This window comes from Euprymna scolopes, chromosome 2, assembly GCF_053919585.1.
Source record: "Euprymna scolopes isolate OS-2025 chromosome 2, ASM5391958v1, whole genome shotgun sequence".
Taxonomy (NCBI): domain Eukaryota; kingdom Metazoa; phylum Mollusca; class Cephalopoda; order Sepiida; family Sepiolidae; genus Euprymna; species Euprymna scolopes.
Genome location: NC_136483.1, coordinates 164,568,806 through 164,584,280, shown reverse-complemented (window position 1 = coordinate 164,584,280; position 15,475 = coordinate 164,568,806). Strand labels below are relative to the sequence as shown.

The 15,475-nt window shown below is 34.4% G+C and overlaps 1 protein-coding gene across 1 annotated transcript in view; it reads right to left on the bottom strand.

The window, feature by feature from the left end:
* The window catches only part of LOC145298505 (annexin A4-like), a 71,610-nt gene that overhangs the window by 36,335 nt on the left and 19,800 nt on the right, over window positions 1–15,475 (bottom strand). The window lies entirely within an intron of this gene.

Sequence of the window (15,475 nt, the reverse complement as noted above, 5' to 3'; positions counted from 1 at the left end):
AATGTGACCATCCATTTTTGTTCCCATTTCACTACAGATTTGACGTCTTCGTCTAGTGTTTCTGCCATTCCCTTTGATATGTGTTCATTTGTTTTCCCCTCGTGCCTGTTATAGAGATTGTAAAAACAGATAAATATAGCTAAATTCTATACCGATTTCAATACAGGAAAAGCATAGTCTTGTGGCATGGTCTTTACCTTGGAGCATTTTTGTGTGTTCAGTCAAGAATCAGACCGACATTTAATATGAAATGGGGTATAAAAGTTATCCTTTAGCAAAGGAAGAACATGAAAAGGATAATGGACTCATTTTAGTTTCATCCCATTCTGGATTTTACTGTCTTTCTCATTGGATTTTTACTATATCCTTTTTCTCCCTTGTTCCCATATCCTGCTTTCTTAATCTCATTGAATCCCTATAAACTGTCACTAAATGTTAAAGAACTTTTTTTATACAAATATGATTAATTTCATTATTGTAGTTTCCTTTAATGCATTAACCTGCAAAATTTATTGTATATTTTGCAAACCTCTTTCCTCTGATGAGAAGAATTGCATTTTTCAAAACTCCATGGAATAAGGTTTTTCTTGTTTATTTGTACTCCTTATCAGATAATTAAAATTTTATATACCTTCGTTACAGCTTTATAATGTTTTTTTTTGAAAATTTGAATAATTTTCAATAACAAGATTTTTATATATATATTAAATGAAATTCTGAAATGCTGTCGGATTACAGCTTGTATAATACTATAAAATTAAAGTCCGTATAAATATTTATAAGACAATCTCAACCAGATAACGAAAGCTCAATATACAAGATAGAATGTCCATTCATATTATTGCTCCGAGTTAAATTATGTAGATTTACAACAAAATTTATTGTTTGACAAAGTACTAAAATTAAAAAAAAATTTTTACTTAAAACTTAAACATTTTAGTACTCCATGGTATTTTTTCGGTAGGATTTTCAAGTTAAATTCAAGTTTTATGGTATCTTCTGCTTTTTCGTTTTAAAACTAAAGTCAGTTGTCTTTGTGATAATCATCTTTCCTTGTTAGCTCGTTATATCAAGTGGCTTTACACTTTGTCTGGAGCGATTTCCATAAAAAATAAATTTGTTTAATTTTGTAAGAATAAAAAAAAAAAAGCATTCCCTTTTTTTTGTGTTTGTGCAGTTTATAGACCATGCTATGTTTTTAGAAAGGATTTTTAAGTTAAATTAAATTTTTATGGTATCTTTTTTTTTTTTATTAAATTTTTAGATGAAAATATAGAGAAGTTAAAAAGCCTCCCCTCATTATTAGTCCTTAGAGCAGGTTTGGAATAAAACGACCTAACAATTCGGTAAAAAGCAAAATCCATCCACTTACTTTGTTCCGATTATTCTGTCTATTCATCTTCTGCTTTTACGAAGTTTACGAAGAGAGACTTATTTTGGGAACCAACGTTTGCTTATCGCGGAAACGGAGTGAATGAGAAAAAAATTATGTGAGAAAAAGACAAAAGATTAAAAAAAAGAATAAAAAGAAAACTTAATAATTCGACAGGTGTATTCGTACAATTTTTTCTTTTAATAAAAAAAACGTTTTTTAATATAAGTTTTTTAATATAAGTAAACTCTGGCCCTGGAAATTCACATCTTTGATGTGAATTGATTTGTGAACAAAATATTGATTAAGGCAACCTTAATCATAGTTTGATCCTTTAGAGATACATTTTTATCTTTGAAATTCCCCCCCCCCATTTCTGTTGAACTCTTGAAGTAATTAAAAGAAATTTTATATTCATAATAAGAAAACAAGTGAAGTATGCATGGTCCCCTGTGAATGCACAGTAAACGAGGTATAAAAAAATGACTAAGTTCAGCATCCCCCCACCCCCGTATTTAGCCACAAAAGTCCCCAGAGGACGTCAAATCCTGGTGAAATTCTGGGGAAAATGAACAAATGGTGCAATTTTAGGCCTTAACATATGTAAACTTGAGTTCTCCACTATGCAAAAAAAGAAATGACTAACTCCATCATTTGTCCCTACCCCCCTCCCACATTTAGCCTCAAAAGTCCCCAAGGTCTTCACATATTTAAATTTGAGTTCAGCACCATGCAAAACTGCTAAATAGGCATGCACAGAAAATTTTGGACAAATATGGTAAAATAGTCCCAAAAATGTAGTGTTTTTATAAGCCCTAAAAGAGCCCCTGGGGCACACCCAAGAGTTATTGTGAAGTATAGAGAGAAACAAAATTATATAGAAATCAGTTACAACTTTTCATAAATTTTTATAAAAATCCAAGGCATCAATTTTTTTTTTTAATAAACACGAAAGTGTCAATTTTAGCCATTGTAACTCGAAAGACTCCCCTAGGGATGGGGGGGGGGCTACTGGAGTTCTGTTACTTTTTACTCATATCATGTTTAATGTTTGTGCAAAATTAAAAAAAATTCCAAGGCGTAGTTATTAAGAAAAGTGCAGACAGACAAACGGATGAAGAGACAAGGGTGAATTTACAGGTCCACCCTCCTTTAGTCGGGGGGGGGGGTCCAACAAAGGTTCTCTTTTCTATAGCACAGCAAACAGTGACAACATACATTCTCATGAACTTGAATTGATGAGAATCTTTCTTTGTATATACTAATTCAGTAACCACTTATTAAGATCAAAAGTCACTTGAGGATAAGGGTTAATAATATTGTCAGATGATGAACAATACTAGGAGAGGATTGGAAACAATATTTTAATCAAGGAGTTACTTCACTTATGCTGTCTTATTCCTCAAGGAATTTATAAAAAGAAGTTTGTCTATATGTGTGTCTATGTCCTGAGAGAATAATGGGCTGGGCAGAAGGAGGGATAGGGGAGAGAGAAAAATAGAGACGGTGGTAGTAAAATTTAATTAATAAAAGGTGATTCAAAAGTATAGGCGATTCAAACCAGTATTAGTTGAAAATCACTTACTGATGTACAAATGTTCTGTTTAACAAACCGGACTTCCTGTTTTAATTTAAATTTGCTGGTAACCATATTTAAGTGTTTTTTTTTTTTTTATTTACACTCAAAGTAGTTTTGCTTAAAAAATATTTCAATAAAAGAGAAATATTCACACACACATAAAATAAAAAAATAAATTATCTGATAACATCTTTCGCTCAATTCCTCTCTCCAAAAAAAAGATATTCTATATTATTAAGGTGACTAAATATGAACAACGTGAAAAATTTGGTGCCCACCTCCCAAAAAATTATTTTAGAATCCGTTTCAAATTTTAATTTAATTTAAAATGATCCCCTATTTCTGGGTCATTCTAGCATTTTAGGGGAGTTAACCCCTTTTTGTTGATATGTGTGTTTTGTGATTTTAGAACCTCACTACGAGGACTTTGGGTTAGTGGTAAAAAAATATGTGAAATTTTTGTACTTTTGTAACTTAATACAAAAAAAAAATAAAATAAAAAAAACCATTGTATTCTATTTTTCTAAAAAAAATATAAGGAAATCAATAAATATTTATTTTATGGTGGCCCTAGGATATGTTTTTTTCAGGTTACAATGTGAAATACAATGTTTTCCCGACCCCTGGTTACGGTATTATTTATAATGTTATTTGATTATATACACGTGTAATATAGATTGTACTGTGTTTTGTTACTAATTTTTAATATGTACTGTATAAAATTTTGCTTAGGCCCCGTCATATGACGATTTCACCTTATGGTCCCAACCCCAGAACGGATTAATGCCGCATCCCGGTGTTCTAATGTAAATATAAACAAATCAATAAAAGTTTAATAAAGCAACATATCTTTTTATAATACTACATTGTATTCTATTTTTCCAAAACAATAAAAATTGCATTTTATTTATTTTTTATGCAAAATTTAATCATGCATGACTTCTTTTCGTAAAATATATGTTGTTACTAATTGTCTGTATTTTTGAGATGACGTGTTTTCATTGATTGAGATTGTCGGACTGACTTCCTCATCTTGGTTGTTATAGTCACAACGTTTCGGACGTTTTGCCCTCCGGCCTTCATCAGGTGTTTTGTATCGAACTGGGGAACCGTTCGTTAGGAGTCTCGAACCCAACCCTTTATTATTATTATTACAGGGGTACCGTGTTCGGACTCCAGCTAGGCTCTGGGACATAGTTGCTGATTCTCTGTTTTGAATGTTACTTTTTCACTGCCTTCATTCAGGATTGAACTCAGCACCTTTAGGTAACTGTAAACTTTGATACAACGTCTAGGACCTGAGAGAATAATCTAGGACCACTCGGCCATATGTCACTAGGACAATTCTTACTTGGTTTTTGTTAATGTTAAACCTATACGAAACACCTGATGAAGGCCAGAGGGCAAAACGGCCGAAACGTTGTGACGATAACAACCAAGATGAGGAAGTCAGTCCGACAATCTCAATCAACGATATGTTGTTACTGTTTCATCCAAGGCCAGTAGGCACAGGTGAAACGTGAACAAATTCCGCGGAATCTTTCACGTTTTTTTCTAATGGCTGGAAATACTTGATGCTTCACGAAGGGTATTTTTTATCACGACTATCACTAGATGGGTTGCCTACCATGGCTTAAGAGAGGCCCATCTACCCTCGAGAGAAGGATAGACTGCACCAGTTTCCCAATCTGTTGTTTTTAACCTCGCGGTACATACAGCGCCTTGCCTTCCCAAATGATCACTCATATGGTACTGGCAAGGCTCAATGTTGCTTAACTTCAGTGATCTAGCGAGAACCAGTGTGTCAACATGATTGTGTGTATATATATATATATGTAAAAAATATTATGTATGTATATGTAAAAAATAAATAAAATTGTGTACAAACATTTCAAATTTTCTTTCATGCTAATTTACTTATTTTACAATAAAACAGGAAGTCCAGTTTGTTAATCGTACCATTTTTATTCCAAATCAAGGTCTCCACCAAACACCAGTGCATTAAAACTTAGAGTCGTCTATGCTTTAGAATTGTCACTTAAAAGGATGGTTTGACAAGTATTTGTTAACATTGAACTTGAAGATGGCCATTTTATAGTCAGCTGGGTATTGTGCTCCACAGATGGAAAGTTCTTGGAAAGAAACTCCATCCATGGAAGTTCTGTTTGGTTTGTGCGATGATTTTCATTACATCCTACTAATATATAGAAGTACATTTCATTTCTATATTGTCCGCAATGGGGAGAGGGGGATTTCACACGCTAGGTGGAGCAATACGAGCTGTCTGTCTTTCTCTTTTGTGTGTGTACAAAAGAATTTTTAAAAGGGAGTTTGTGTATGTGTATATGTACAGAGAGCGTAATGCCACACAGAGGAGAATCAAACCTTTTCCTTCACCTTGTGCGGCCATTTTATAGGTCAATAGATATTAGGTTGGCAACTAAGTTCTTGGTGTTTTTTAAATCTACATTTTTCAAAAGCAAAACAAGAACGAACAATGGTGTATTCTCCATTCGTGTTCACAACTTTTTCCCAACGTTCAACAGAATTTAAAAAAAAAAAGAAGGGAATCACCAAGGCCTAGAGGCTACTCAAGGATAAAAGTTAAAGAGTGTACAGTGGTCAAAAGGACAATATCATAATCGTTAGAAGCAAAATTTGATAGATTAGATTACTTAAAGGGAACGGCTCACCAAGAACGTGTTTATGTTGGACTTATAGACGGGCATATTGTAGTTAACCGGAAAGCAGGTAAATTGGAGAGAGTTCCACAGGTGTGCAGTTCTAAGAAAAAGCTTTGTTCATGGAATCTACTTTTAGGTTTAAGCACGGATAAAGAGTGGAGGAAATTATTGATAGTGTTTTCAGCTAGACAAGTGTTTCTCGTGAATGTTTGGCAAGAGGGGACCATAGATTGGAGCTCAGACGAGCACTTGCCATAAAAATAACGATAAAACAGAGACAGGCTCGCAACGTCTCTTCTGTGAGAAAGAGGTTGCAGGGAAGAGAAAAGGGCATTCCCCACTATGCTATGAAGTCTATTCTGAACTCTGTCAGGGCAGGATACAGTCTTTCTAGCAGCTCCTGCCCAGATGTGACAGCAATACTCCATTCTTGGACTTACCTGGCTCTTATATAGGTAGAGAATTGCATCAGCAGGTAAATATCTACTGGATCGATAGAAGGATCCCACCATTTTTCCAGCGACCTTGGCAATGAATTTGATGTACATATTCCATTTTAGATCAGGAGTAAAGATCAAGCCCAGAAGCTTGTCAAAACATTAAGCTTCCGCAAGACAATAGTCATTCATACCTTTTCAGTAAAAATCATTTGATTTTGACTCAAAAATTCATCCAACCAAGCCGTCAATTCTTCATCATTGTTAAACTTAAATGGCAAGAACTTAGTTTGATTTGGGTTTTTGGCTGTTTGTCGGTGATAATGAACATGTGCAGCAAGTATGTGCTAAACGCACAAGCACATGCACGGGTGTAATTGACTATGCATCCCAATGCACTCTCATCATTGAACATCCTTCTTTTCTATTACGTTTCTGAATTTTCGAGATGAGGATTGGTTATATGTATTATTATTCATCGGACTACTGTTCTCATCTTGAGTGTGATTTTCACAACGTTTCGGTCGATATAACCTCCGACCTTCTTCAGGTGTATCTTGTCGAACTCATGAATTTGGACGAAATTTCGAGCGGAACCCTTTATTTATTTCACGGGGGTAGCGTGCTCGTTCCGTTAGCCATGACTGGATAGAGGTCCTAAGTAATCCGCAAATGTATATTTTGGTCGCCCACACTGAGGATTGAACCTTCAACCTTCAGGAGAAGGTCACTTTCACAATTGATTTTTTCCCAGTACTCTAACCACTGTGCCACGGGTCCTTGTCCACAAATTCCTGAGTTCGACAAGATACACCTGAAGAGGATCGGAGGTTATATCGACCGAAACGTTGTGAAAATCACACTCAAGAGGAGAACAGTAGTGCGATGAATAATGATACCTTCTTTTCTATTATTTATGAAATGTTAAAAGCAAAAACGCAACATAACAATGATGCGGATGCTATTCCAAATACGGACAAGGATTTTATTCCAGCGTTTGACAAATTAATCATAGAGTTATGACCGGAATCAGCCTCTACTTTTAACAACTCAGATGGTTGGCGACAATTCAAAACTTGCCGAGATATCAAGAATTAATTTATTAAATCTTTTTTTTTTCGGTCCATAGGAAACATGTCGAAGCAAAACTAATTCGTCATGAAGCCTTAAAAGCAAGGAAAATAAACCCACGAAATGGAAAGAAAAATGTGAAAAGAAAAAAGATATGAAGGAGAAAGTTAATGAAACATGAGACGTTATACATTTCTGACATTGTCAACAATTTTGAAACCTACGCTGACAGACCATGTCCACCTATAAAATTAGCTGTCGTTTTTTTTTTTAAATTTTGTATGGCTTCATTGTCTGGCTTAGTTGATTGGTTGGGAATGGCCAGAGGCAAATTTTATAGATTGTTTTGTTGGATAATTATTTGATAGGAAGACATGCGTTTGAAGGAGATCATTATTTTGATAATGTAGAAGAGAAGAATGAAAATAGAGTTAAAAGAACAAATAAATGTGTAAAAAGATGAAGATGGAGATGATGATGCAGAGAGTAGCCCAAGGAAAAGTCTGTTCAGATGTTATTTAATGAGTTATTAGCTTGAGAAGAAAGTTCTTGCAGAATTTTTAATTTTGATTTCAAATAAATTTGTTATATCTTTACTTATATAAATCATTATAAAGAGTGTTTTTTGCTCTATCTAATCGTTTGAATTCAATCGTTTTAAAACAATTATGTCTTCTTTTCAGAACGTTGAATACAATATGGAAAAAAAAAAAAAAAGAAGCAAATTTGTACAATTTTCTTATTTCAATTCAAGTTAGGCCGAAAAAGCTGCTGAAACAACGATATCAACAAAGCATTTAGCCCAGAAACCACTACTGAACGCACAGCACAGTGGTGATTGTATTAACAAAAAAAATTGCAGATTTCAAATCCCCTAAAATATTTGCGCCTTTAAAATGTTTCGTTTATTTAAAACTAGCCTTGTTGCTCAGGTGTTTCTAGGTGTTTGTTGAGCAAAAAAAAGTTTTAAGTAGGCAAGCAGGCTCGAACCCATGATGCGAGGGCGGAAAAGAAAGTGAAGGTGTGTGTAAGGGTGTTGTTTGAGCAAAAAAAAAAAAAGTGATAGTAGGCAAGCAGGCTTGAACCTGTAACACAAAGGAGGAAAAGAATGTGGAAAAAAAAAAAAACATGTTTGCTGTCACACCCATCGCCAAACCGGAAGTGGCGTAGGTTAGACAATCGAAAATAGGCAATGACTTTTGAAAATATCGGAAAAAAAAAAGTGACATCTTCCTGTAGAAAAGTGCCCAGTTGAAGGTAAAGAAATGAATGTTTTTGGCCAATTTATCGATGTTTGTCATCCGAAGGGTCGAGCTTCAAAATGATAACGATCTTGTGAATATCTGTCACCTCTGTCGAAAGTTTTAGGCAGACATACAAACATAGACACACACTAACAGACAAGTGAGATTTATATAATAGACTAGCAGGGTGGGGGGGATGGTGGGGTATCCAGCATTGCCCGGGTGTTTGTAGGTGTGTGTGTTTTTGGGTAAATGAAAAGAAAAATCATTGGTTGTTTAAAAAAAAAAAAAAAAAAAAAAAAAAAAAAAGCCTTGACGTGCAGTTTTGACGAGTTAATGACGTGAACTTTGAGTGCTGGACAGTGTTTTATTTACCGCGAGTCTGTTGGCTTCTTTTTATACGAAAAAGCTATATGCACATGCGCCGATCGTAAGCAATAGCTATTCAGCAGTTAACATTTTCTGCGGGACAGTTTTTTATTGAGGTCAATAACCCGGTTTGTTTGTTTTTACCTAACTTTGGGGAAAACCAGCTCCCTGTTTATTAAGGGGAGTGTCTCATCTCGAAATGAAAGCAACCGTCTGATATGACGAAGCCGACATTGACCAAATATTACATCGCTTTCTAGAGACCACTGGCTGTGGGGCAGTGATTCGAATCGAGTTTCGCTTTTTTTATACCGAAAAATGAAAGCAACATATGCCGATCCGAAAATGTTGAATATTTAATGTTTCAAAGTCGGGCAAATTAAATAGAGAAGTGACCACCATTGTTAAGTCGTAGATATTATCATTTAGATGCAATATAAAAAGTTTTAAGTTGTGAGGCGACCGATCGGTTTTCGGAAAGAAGCCTTTCTTGGACATACATGAAAACACACAAACATTTTCACTTTTATATTTATAAATTACTATGGATAGGGAATAATAGTATAAAATTAGATAAACAGATTGTTAGAAGAATTAGTAATTGCTTCTGTTTTCTCATTTGGTATATACTATGAAACCTGTCTTTTCTCCTTTTGGAGAGAAATATATATTTATATACCTATAAAAGTGAGAATGTGTATGTGGACACTTCTCAACCTATATACTCAACAAATTTTTGATCTACGAACTTGAAATTTGGTATGTACGGTATTCAGACATGTGGAAAACTTTTTAATCGGTTTTTATTCAGAAAAAGGGTAATCGGTTTTTATCTGTCTGTCAACTGTTTCATGGGGTTTGAAAACACTTTTTGAAGATCTTGGCAAGCTGGTCTAGTGGTTATCGTATCTGACTCACTGTCTTAAGGTTTTGCTTTCGATCTCAGCTCGAGTATTTAAAAAAAAATTCATTAAAATAAAAAGCTATAGCAAACATCTAAATGACTACTTTAAATACAGTTCCTGATTTCAAAAAAAGAAAAACTAAAAGATTCATCTGCCTTACTTTTAATGCTAGGTTTATTTATGGTGTCTTTTAAATTCAATAAAAATCCTCCTAAATTTGCTGATGAGGAGACTGTGCTTACCAAAAAAACTATATATAATTGTTCTACATAACTTCATGTATACCACAAATAAAAAGCACGGATTTCCGAAACGATCGTACAGATAATTGACTTTGTTGTTGTTCCTTCTTATAAACTGATTTTTAATTTAATTAAAATTTGATTTTTAAATTTAAAAATTTTTTTTTTAATTTTTAAATTGAAAATCACTTTACTTAATGTATATATATATATATATATATATATATATATATATAAATGGCTATTTAGTTAGAAATTTAGAAGATAATTGCTGCTGTATATGTAACGTTTATCTTGTGACTGTATATATGTGTGTGCAGTCAGCACCAACCCTATTCAGGGTTTAACCGGCTTCTTCCGAAGGAGGAAGTTTCATGGGAGTATGAAATTCCTAAGCGGTCCCCAATCGCATGTATATCCCCGTTAGGGGAGATGACGATGTTAGGTTTTTGCAACTTTTTGCAGGGAGGTGTCGGCGTCCTCCTACATACAGCGCCTGGACTTCCCAAATTGGTCACCCATTTTAGTAATGACCAGGCTCAACGTTGCTTAACTTCGGGAACTGGTGTGTCAACGTGATTATGCCGTATATTGTATTATACTGTAACAAAACAAAACGACAAAAAAAAAAAAACAATTTCTAATCTTCACATGACTTATATTCAATCATTGTTGTATTGCCCTGCGAGATGAAATTCAAAAAGGTTGTTGGCCTCGTCTTTAACACAATTATTAACAACTGTTACCGCAAACATGCACGAAAAAAAATCTATGAATAAAAGATTTTCTTTCATACAAGATAAAGTGTAGGAAAAACAACTAATTCACATTTTACAATTTCAGTACATTCTTTCATGCACTTGTAACATAAGCAACTTTTTTTCTTTTTTTTTTTTTTGACAAAGGAGTCACCACTTATCAAGGCCCAGAGGCCACTCGAGTATAAGGGTTAATAAGTGTACAGTGGTCAATGGGACAATGGCGTAGTAATTGTCAGTAGTGGAAATTTGGTAAATTGGATTACTTAAGGGGAACGGCTAATCAAGAACTTGTTTAAGTTGGACTTGAAGACGACCATATTATAGTCAGCCGGAAAGCAGGCAAATTGAAGAGAGTTCCACAGGTGTGCAGTTCTAAGAAAAAAGCTTTCTTCATGGAATCTACGTTTAGGTTTAAGCACGGATAAAGAGTGGGGGAAATTATTGATAGTGTTTTTCAGTTAGACGAGTGGTTCTTGCGAAAATTTGGTGAGCGGGGGACCATAGATTGGAGCTCAGACGAGCACTTGCCATGAAAATAACGAGAAAGCAGAGATAGGCTCGCAATATCTCTTTTGTAAGAAAGAGGTTGCAGGGGAGAGAAATGGGCATCCCCCACTATGCTATGAAGTCTATTTTGAACTCTATCAAGGCAGGATAAGGTCTTTCTAGCAGCTCCTGCCCAGATGTGGCAACAGTACTCCATCCTTAGACATACCTGGCTCTTATATAGATAGAGGATTGCATCAGCAGTGAGATATCTACTGGATTGATAAAAGGATCCCACCATTTTTCCAGCAGCCTGATTTGATGTATGTGTTCCATTTAAGATCAAGAGTAAAGGTCAAGCCCAGAAGCTTGTCGAAACTTGAGGCCTCCCCAAAACGAGAGCCATTCATTTCAATTGATGCAAGATGGGGATCAGAACGTTGATGATGTAAAGATAGAAGCTTGGTTTTAGATGCATTAAAAGTAACCAGCCACTCCTTTCCCCATTGTATCATGTGCTTAAGATCAGAGAAGAGAGAATCAGAGATTTTTTTTTATTCATACGAAATGGTATGTGGAAAAAACAGCAAGAGGAGGAGGGACCACCATAATAAAAAGAATAGAATTAAAAGCACGAAGTCATAGCAAGTTTTTCATATAAAATGACAAAATGAAACAGTATCTTTATTTTAAAAATTCAAACTAATCCAGTTCATACTTTTCTAGTTACGGACAATAAATGTCCTTAACCAGAAAAGTATGACTTGGCTTCATTTCAATCAAAGGTGAATGAAATATTTTACCGCTTTTTGTGGTTGAAACTTTACAAAAAAAATACAAAAATAAAGTTTCCTGTACTTAACAAGTAAATTATGAACTTTAGTTATCTGCCCTTGGTCATGTTTTCATATTATTATTATTATAGATAGATTCTATATTTTTAGGCGGCATTTTACATATCTATCTATCTATCTATATACCTATAAAGTTGAGTTTTTCTCGCACTGACATTGATATTAAAAGCCTACTTTTTCTATTTAAAATTTATTAAAACTTCTTAATATACTCAGTCATGGACATGTGAGCAACTACATGAAGGTTAACTAATTTGCATATTCCTTTGAAAAACGAGCATTAATTAATTATTTATTCATTTTTTATGGTTTCTTATTATATGATTGGTTTCATTTCACTATTATGCTGAATTCTATTTATGCATAGTTTCTACATTTTGCATAATTGTGTAGAACTTAAGATGAAAATGTTTTGGCACATGGAAATATTTTTATATATATATATATATATATATATATATATTACAGACTACTAATCAGCGCAGTGAGCCACAAAGCAGTCTTGTGTTGCCAGATCTAACCTGTGTCACTTGCGAGCGGACGTAAAAAAACAGCAGGTGGTTTGAAGCGGCATTTGATTATACACAGAAGTGACCATCAAGAACGTGCTGCTAGTGGCACACATGTCTGCACAATGTGTGCCAAAGAATGCCAGAGTTTGGCAGGGCTTAAAAGCCACCTTCATGCGGCCCATCACCGATTTGTTTTTGTGTTTCTGTGTATCTTTTTTTTTTTTTGTGCTATATCAAGTAATGGCAATGTATATAGAGCTTCGATTTCTTTTTTAACTGGCAAAAAGTGCTGCTTAGGCCTCAAAATTGAAAACAAAACAGTTGACCTTGGCAGGGTAAGTCAAATAAAACATTATTCTTGCTGTTTATTTTGTGCATGCTCAAAATAATACATTCATAGCTCAACATCATTTAATTTTAACCTTTCGTATCCACCTGTTGGTTAGTTGGTTGTTTTTGTTTTACAGCATATCAACCCTTTTCGGGTTATTTAATGCCAAATCCAAAGATTTTGAAGAAAATTTTTTTTAATAGAATATTTGTTGTTTTCACGTCGGTTTCTATTTAACCCATAGTTGGGACCCTAACAGGTACTACCACTCCGAGTCAGAGTGGACCTGGGAGCAATGGTAATTAAAGGGTGGCTCCACACTCCCCAAAGCCCGCAAGCTGGGGCCTCACCACTGGATATAGTTTAAGGTCATATCCAGGACCTTCCATTGAGGGACTTTTACCCTCTGCAGGGGGGCAGTCGGCGTATTCTAATGCCCCATCGACAGGGCCCCACCTGTTAGTAACTCAAACGGTGACTATACTGAAGATATAAATAATAACTAAGGTTGGAGTGTTAAACATTCTGGTTTCATTTCTAGCAGACTGTACAAAAGTCAAATATTTTTTTATAACTTTTAAAATCATTACTATATATTGGATAATAATCCATAGAGAACTGGCTCTATAAATATGTATAAGAAATCTGAATAAATTAAAATATAATATTTATGCATGTTTTACGACTGGGCGGCTTGCTAGTATATAATAAACCATTTTTTGTTTTTTTATAAAATAGTTTAAGTAAAAATAAGTCTTGAATTGAAAGCCATGTTTAATTTCAGAAGAGTTTTAGATGGGTAGCTCGTGTACAAGTCCAGGAGATGAAGAGTTTTCAGTGGGTAGCTGTTCTATGCAAGTTTAGAGTTTGCAGGCAAAGAACAAAAGATTTTTCTCGTGTGGACACAAAAAATGATGTACGGGAATGCTAAAAGATACATTTTTATGGAGCAATTCTGGTTTCTGATTGGTTGCTACCAGAACGTGGCTCCATTTGATTGGTCAGTTCATTGCCAGTGTCTATAAAACGCTTTTAATATATATAAAAAAAATTTGCAGCTGGAACTCATTTCATTTTAATTAAGATGATTGAAATATGAATTAATAATTAAAAAAAAACAAAAAAACTTTTGTCTAGAATTGATATTTTACGTAAATAGTCAGACGTGACTACAAAAACAATAATAATAATAATAATAAATAGTATAATAAAAAGCAATAGACATCATATTTAAGATGATTGAAATAGGAATTAATAGTTTATTTAAAAAAGAAAAAATACTTTTGTCTAGAATTGATATTTTGCTTAAATAGTCAGACGAGACCGCAAAAACAATAATAATAATAATAATAATAAATAGAATAATAAAAATAATAATAATATAATAACAATAAACATCAATGACAAAATAAAATAGCATTTAATTTAACGAATTGTTCAAATATTGATTTCGATTTCGGCTTTTAGATAACAGCTGTCAGAAAATTACATTTTATTTTTGATTTGCTGAAATTAAAAATGAAACAAAAAATAGAAAAAAAAAAACAATCAAAAGTTAAAATTTAATAAAACCCCAACATTTTTTTTTTTTTACTAAAATTTTAAATTGGTATCTGTTCAATGCTTTTTTATGTTTTCTTTTTTTTTTTCAATTTCTTGATGGGGAGGGGGGGGCACAGGAAATTGCATGATAACATGTCTGACCGTACTGATCATTGTGCTAAATCATTATAATCTTAAATTTCCAATGACTGCAAAAAGGATATAAGCATAAAGGAAATAGACTCAGTCAATAAACAGCTAGCCAATTTCTAGAGACACACTTGTCAGACGATGAAGGACTAGTCCTCTCCGAATCAGCAGTCCGAGAAGATTGGGATGGAATAAAATTCCCAAAAGTAAACTACCAAGTTGTAACATTGTACACATTTGCACACACATTAACATGTAGACAATCAAGACCCAATACGTTGTAGGCTCAGTCACAAGGAGAATAAGAATAGAAAAGAACTTCCACTCGCTGTTTCAGATTTTAAGAAAAGACCTTTATTCCTCATTCCCCCACAACACATGACTTCTCATTACAGCTGTGACGTCACCCACATCTCTAACGTGAGCATTGGTCTGTGCACACATTTTTTTATAGTCTTTTTCTTTTTCCTTACCATGACGTCACTTCGTATACGGCTCAGCATTTTCATGGGTCTACACGCCGTTGCAGATTTCCCAAGTTTCTTCTCTGGAAGTGTTGCATCTAGCTACATCCCGGTTTCATATGTGGGTGCTGCACCTAAAGAACACCAAAAATAGAGCAGACCACCCACCAAGTCCATACCCAGGATACTGCAAAGAGACTATTCAAGTGCATGGTGTTGTTAGCTTGTTCAAATTGGACCTCAGAAGTTTGTTGTACAGCAACAATTTACCCTTCACCCAAGGATCAAGCTAGATCCAGAAAAAAGAATTTAGCAATCCTTACAATTCCCCAAAAGACCCACAGCAGTGTCCAGACCAACCAGCTGTCCATTAAGCACACCAAAAGAGTGGCTGTTCCACCCAAAAATTCAAACCAAAAAAGACAAAGCTGAACTAAGCAGTTGCTCCCTGCAGAAGTCCTAGTTGGAATAG